This window comes from Lichenostomus cassidix, chromosome W (assembly GCF_008360975.1).
Source record: "Lichenostomus cassidix isolate B80296 chromosome W, HeHo_3.0, whole genome shotgun sequence".
In the NCBI taxonomy this organism is placed as follows: Eukaryota; Metazoa; Chordata; class Aves; order Passeriformes; family Meliphagidae; genus Lichenostomus; species Lichenostomus cassidix.
The window spans coordinates 13,740,648-13,747,696 of record NC_139510.1 but is presented as its reverse complement, the minus strand read 5'-3'; the positions used below and the strand labels follow the sequence as shown (position 1 = coordinate 13,747,696).

General features: G+C 44.4%; 1 pseudogene; it reads right to left on the bottom strand.

The window, feature by feature from the left end:
• Window positions 1-4,685: 4,685 nt before the first annotated feature.
• On the bottom strand, window positions 4,686-6,838 carry LOC146425540 (uncharacterized; annotated as a pseudogene).
• Between the last annotated feature and the right edge of the window lie 211 nt (window positions 6,839-7,049).

The window sequence follows — 7,049 nt, the reverse complement described above, 5'->3', positions numbered from 1 at the left end:
CTTCCTTCCTTGATTCATCTCTCTTAGATCTAGTACGTTTTGCTACCGGACTGGCAGCTCTGACAGCTTCCTGGGCTATTTTCCCCCTTTTCTTCCCAGCAGGTTCGCTGCCTGCAGCTTCAGCCTCGGTTTCCCCTTCCTCTTCCGAGCTATCTACATCTACACTGGATTCGTCTGACTCACGCTTGATTTGGGTTTTTCCCCTCTCAGCTCTAGTGGAGCTGTGGAGAGGGTGCCGCCCGCCGTCCCCCCTTTCCCCAGTCTGGGAGGGGCCAGCAGCAGACGTGCTTCCCTCTCTGTCCTGGTCCGTCCCGGTTCCACCCTTCCCTCCGCCCTGGTCCCCCCCTTTGCCTCCACCCCTGCCTCCACCCCTGTCTCCACCCTTGTCTCCAGCCCTGCCTCCACCCCTGTCTCCGCCCCTGCTCCTGCCCTCATCCTCGTTGTCAGAACGGTCGGGGGATGGTGGCAGTGGGGGAGGAGGAGGCCACACCTCCTCAGTTCCCCGTGCTGTATAAAGTAGGTGAAGGGGGGGGGGCAGACGGCCAGAATGGCGGTGGGGGAGGAGGAGGAAGAAGAGGGAGGAGGAAGAGGGGGGAGGAGAGGGGGCACCGGCCCCTGTTACGGATGGTGTGATGCCCCCCTGCGTAAAGCTGGTGCCACCAAATCTGTGTCTGTCATGTCTATCTCCTCATCTTTCGTCGGAGGCTGTTTCTATCTTTTTTCTTTTCTAATTTTTGTAAAGCCATCTCAAAGCGGTTCTCTTTCATTTGCTTATAAGCTTCTTCTCGATTTAGAAATATAGATTACAATTCTGCATATCTTAACTCCTTAAACCTGCCCTGAACTTGGAGTTCTATGAGTAACTTTGTAATAAGTTCATTATCTAAACTGCCCAACCGAGGCCATTTACTCCTCCCTTCCAGTTTCAACACAGGCCATACCCACAGTGAGAGTCTAATTAATTCACCCGAATGTAAATCAACACTTCGTACTGTCAGCAGATTTCAGTTTTTCAAAATCAAACCCAGCAGGGAATCCTGCAGGATTTTTGGGTTGGTAGATAACACACCACCCATATCTTACTTATAAACAGAAAGAAACAGTAGGAAAAGGTTCCTAACCTATAGATCAGCACAGAAACAAACCAGCAGAGCAAAGAAAGCAAGCCTGAAAACCACACGTGTTCAGCTTAGAAACCCTGGCGGGATTCGAACTTTGGTAGTTGAACCCACACCCCAACCTGTGGGCCGAAGCCCCCTCTGAGCCACAGCCCCCCCGTGAGCCCTATGTGGCTCGCTGTGAGTATTAGCGAAGAGCGTCCCCTTCTCCTCACAGTCCCCCACCTTGTGGGAGCGGAGTGGTTAAGAAAACCCCTTTTTATGGCCCCCCTGGCCACGCTCCCACCCTTGGAGATATCCCCAGATGCTAGCTAGCTATCTATAAAACCATAAAACAACCCCTTTGATCTTACCTCTCCAGCTATGTTTCTGCGGTAGGGTCTTCGGAAAACTCCTGGATTTCGATCCTGAATCACCGCTTCCCTCCCCTAGTGCCGGCAAGTGGGGGCGATATAGCGGGGTGTTTCTCGGTCCAAAATCAGAACCCGGGGTTCCTTCTCCTCCTGCCTGGCTCACCAGAACTGATGCCTTAAATCACTGGTAAAAAACTTTTTAGACGCAGACGCACAGTATAGGAAAGGGGTTTTACCTTGGTTTAATAGGATCCCAGATGCACACCGACGAACAAGCCAGCCCCCGACGATATCCCCCGTATACAATTTATGGACAGCCTAGATTAGAATACCTATCTAAAAGTCTCCAATAAGAAGTCTAACAAATGAAGTAATTGCCCCCTTATTAAAATTACCTCCCCCCAAAAAGATTACTACTTAGTTTACAAAAACATGTCTCAGTGATGGGGGCCCTGTTCAAGGTTGGTACTTCATGCTTTTGAGATTGTGGGGATGTTTCGTCTTCCCCAAAGGATTCTGAGCAGGGCAAGGGTACTAGGGTGATAAACATGTAGGGTTAAGATACAGGGAGTAAAAAGTACAGGAATGGGGAAGGGTAAAAGGTTATATATAAAGGATGTATATATAAAGAGAGTATAAAAGTAAAATAAAAAGGACAAAAACCCATCAGGCATCTATTATTCTTTAATAGAACTTTGCCTATGTTATTGATATTAATAGGAAGCACTTGCTGTTGCTTCAGTTTGTGGGTTCATGTAGTAGATTATGTAACACAATATATATATTTTTTTTAAGAAATATTAGTAGTAACAACTAAGAGATTATAAAATATGGCATTAACTTCAGAATGTCTATAGTAATTGGAGACAATTTAACAAGTCATTTATATTGATATTAGTCCATGTAGGGTAGATTGTTTTCCACCCCTTGAGTCTTGAGATTATAGGAAAATCAGGAACAAAGAAGAGTCTGTGGAGGTAACTTCTTGGTTGTAGCAACTGAATGAGTCCAGTAAATGGTTGGTGAGTCTTTCACTCCTCTTGTGCTTTCCAGTTAGTCTTTTTTTTCCAATGGAGTTTAGTGTTAACATATCAAGTGTTAAACAAATACACATATAGAGGTAGAGCAATATATATATATAATTGGTTTGATTGTTTCAGGGGATACAATAAATTTTAATTTGTTTAATTTATTTAGGATGTAATTCTAATTGGCATTTTTATACTTGAAGAGGTAGATATGTAATTTAAATTTATTATCTTATATTTAGGATACAATCCCCTTTTCCTACTGTTACAGTCAGAGTAAAGGCATAGATATTTTAGAGTAATACATGTAGGAAACTATAAAGTATTTACATAGACATCACTTGGATCTGTCAAATCATTTAGTACTTCAATAGTACTAAGTGAACAAAGTTAAATTTATTTCTTTGGGGTTTTCTCCTTTTTAGAGAAGCTGATTATCATTGGATTTACATATTTTGTTGATTCCAATTTTGCAAATTTGGAATATGATCCATATTCCGATTACCAATGTTAGAACGACAATTATTACACCAATTAGTTTCCTCATGATTGGACTTAAATTTGGAATCCACAAGGTTATCCAGTCAAATACATCTGTTCCTTGATATTTCTGGATCTCGTGTAAGCCTTTAGTGTTTTTCCTAATTTCTTCTAGATCAGTCTGTATTCTGAGGGTTTGATCTATATATACACAGCAGCTTGTGTTAATGACTATGCATACCCCACCTTTGGAGGCTAATATCAAGTCCAAAGCCATTTGGTTTTGCTTAACTACCTTTGAGTGGCTGGTACCTTCTTGTTGTAAGGCACTGATTGCATAATCTTTCTGTTTTTCTATTTGTTCAATAACTCCAGATGTATTTACTATTGCTTGTTCTAATTCAGGTATTCCTATCCATGGTAAGAACACTCTTATAAATCTATGAAATCCAGTAGGCCTCTCAACTAAGGGATTTAAATTTCGTTTGTATCTTGTTATAAAAGATTGTAGGTGTCCTCAGGGAAATTCTGATTTGTCAATAATGTCTATCTCTGGGACAACTGTACCGATGGTGCATATTCCTTCCCACAAAGGGGGTAGAGCTTTTCTAGCTTGATTTCCATAAAGCCAATAGTATCCCATGCTGTCTGGAATGGGCCACCATTGCATGGTTAAAATGCCTTTTTTAGTTATGTCCAGATATGAATGACACTTGGCATAAATTCCTACCCTGACACCACAGTTACATTCAGGTAACTTCATTTTTTGGAGTGAAGTCACTCCTGGTCCCTCTAGACATCTGTGAATACAGGAGGTTCCCACAGTCACTATGTCTACTGTTAGGATTTGCTGGTTTATAATGGTGTGAGCTGTTTTTCCCTCAGAAAGAGCATTATTTTGGCAGGAGGGATACCATTGGAAAATATACTTGGTGTGGGAATTCCCATCATCCGAGTACCTTCATCTGTGTGAGTAGGAAACTGAGAACAGATCCAACAATCACTTTGATTGGCTATCAAGGTTACAGCCTGTATTAATTTGAGATGGGTTTTTCTTTTCCATGGGTGTCTTGGAGTGATGTTATGATAATCCTTTATTCCCTATTGTTGGCTTATATGCTCAAAAAAAAAAAAGTGGTCCTGTCGCTTTAGCTATGTTCAGCTGCAAAGAGAAACGTGGGTTGTTTTGAAAACTTTTTCCCCAAGCCTCTCTTTGGGGGAGAATTCTTCGCTCAGGAGAGACTGCGCACTGGACGGCTGTCGGAGTGGGCTCTGTTCCAGTTCTTTTTTTTTCTTTTCTTTTTATTTTTCTTTTTTTTTTTTCTTCGTTTGGACCCCTTTTCTTTGATCTGCTTTGTCACCCGAAAACCCAAGGGAGCCAGAGGACAGCTAACGTGGAGGGGGAGGAGGGGTGGAACCAAGCCTCTGCGTTTACCGAAAGTGTCTCTATGGCTATCGAGAGATCACTCCAGCCAGCACTGCCTGGTGCTGTACAGAAAAGCCCTTCTCACACCCGTGCCGGTGTAAGGCACATATTCTCACTCACCCACGGAGTTGGATAACTCGTGCGTCACCAAAGACAAAGAACTCAGAGCGCTCAGCAGCCGGAGGTTCCAGAGTTTTATTCTGAAGGGTTCCAGGGCTAAAAGAGGGCAAGACACCCCAGCCGTCTACATTTAAAGGGACGTCTGGAGGGTCAGGGGAGAGGAGGCGGGGGGAACACCACAACCAATGGGAGGAGGAATGGATGGAATCAGGGGTTAGGTTACAGCTGGGGGGATTTACATAATTTGGGGAGGAACCATCATGTTCTCCAGGGGGAAGGCTAAGATGGCTTCCACCAGTGGAGTTCTGCTGTATTGGAACTACTCAGCTCCTCAGCAGTTCCTGAGGTGGTATCTTCTACCCCAACAACTCCCCCTTCTTTATTTAAAGGAAAGGCCTCCCCTACTTGCTTAGTTAAACACTTCTTGAGGCAACCGAACAAGCTTAGAACAAGGAAAATTATTAGGATCACCCACAGTCCAGTTTTGACTAAGGATGCTAGCCATCCTTGAAGTCCCCACTGTCCGAAAAGATCGCTAATCCAGTCTGCTTCTTTTTCTGTCTTCAGTTCTTTGATTTGATCCTTTATTTTCTGTATCGTCGCGTGGATGCTCTGGCTATGAGATGACAGGTTAAAGCAACACAGTCCTTCGAATTCCTCACAGCCATGTCCATGGGCCAATAAAAGAAAATCGATGGCTGCTCTGTTTTGCAGTGTTGCATGCCTGGTGGTTTCTTCATCTTCAAGAAGCTGAGAGAGGGCACTCGAGGTTAGGTTAGCATGCTTTCCGAGCCAGCACTCAAGGTGGCTAAGTTCACCTAAGGCTTTTGCTGCTGCTACTCCAGGCAGGAAAAACGATGCAGCAATCCTTTTAGACAATGACCAATTGATAATTTCACTATCACAATTAGGATCTAATTGTTGTATATTTCTTTTTTGGCGGGCCAATCGAGTATGGTTTCTCCAATGTAGAATTTGGGTTTTGTTGGGTGCTAGTACAGAAAGCCTGCCAAGAGTGCACGGTCCCCCTTGGAGCTGGGATGGGATTCCAGACCACGCCTGATTCCCGCAAATCAGGAACATACCTTTGGGCAGCGCTTTGGGGTGTACAGATGACTCTGTTGGGATGACCTTTTTATCCTGACATCAATTACTGACAGAGTAAACCTTTCCCTGGGGTGTTGCTTTTCTACTATGACTTAATTTCTGGTGTTCTGACCAGGATAATGCCATCCCTCTTTTCGGGCTGAAGACAAACTTGAGGCAAAGGGTAGCCTGGGAGGACCCCAATAATAGTAATTCGTGGGGTTCCTCTGGTGCTGTTGCCAGCGTGCTTACCCATTTCTCCCAAGCTTCTTTCTGGGGGAGCACCTCGTTTGCAAAAGGCAGTTCATCTTTGTGGAGAGGGATCCCCACCAGGCATGATGAAAGTGGGTCACTGACGCTGCCCATAGACAGGCACATATGGTCTTGCTGGAGTGCTTTTGCCAATGTAACCCACATATTGGTCTTTGGCTGAGGGACAATCCATGCGACAACCTCTGGTGGTAACAGGATGCAGGAGGTCAGGAGAATGCAGAGGTAGGCAATTACAGGCATGGTGGTAAGAGAGGTATAGGTAGTCCTTTTTTCTGTGGGATTTCAAGCAAAAATCATTAAAAGATGGTTTTCTGTTACTTCTTTCTTTTTTCCCCCTCATCCCCCCTTTTTTTCATAAGACACAGGTAATAAGGTTGTGGGTTAGGGAAACACATGAAGATAACAGATAAGGGATTTGTGGGTTTGGGGAACTGCTTGAAGGCGGCACAAATAGCTGTTCACGTGGCTGGAATCTTGCGTCGACGTCTTCTCCAAGCGGCACTGGTTTCTTTGTCTGGAGTTTCTTTGTCAGTGTCTGGTGTGTCATCTTTCGCTTGCTCAGGAGCTGTCACTGACGGTCGGAGGTAGGGCTTTACATATTTTCCTGGTATCCACTTGGGTCCTGAAGGTGTGGAAACACAAGCATATCCCCTCCCCCATACAATTAGTGAAAAAGGGCCTGATATTTGATGGCTTTCTGGATCTTTGATTAACACTGGTGGTTGTTCTTTCAATTTGGCTTGGGTCGAATTGGTAAAATGCCGGAACACAGGGGGGTCAGGCTCTTCAAACGAATTGTTTAAGAAATTTATTGTAAAAAGGGCTTTGCAGAGTCTCATAATGGGAGAATTGAGTTCTGACCCTCCCCGCTGTTGGTCTAGGACCCTCTTAATTGTCTGGTGGGTCCTCTCAACTATGGATTGTCCTGTGGGGGAGTGGGGGATGCCTGTAATGTGTTTGATACCCCACGAGCTAAAAAACTCTTGAAGTTTGTTAGAGATGTATGCTGGACCGTTGTCAGTTTTTATCTCAGCAGGAACACCCAGGGTAGCAAAAGCAAGGAGAAAGTGCTGTATAACATCTCTTGCTTTTTCTCCTGCATGGGCAGATGCAAAAACAGCTCCAGAAAATGTGTCTACAGAAACGTGTACATATTTCAATCTGC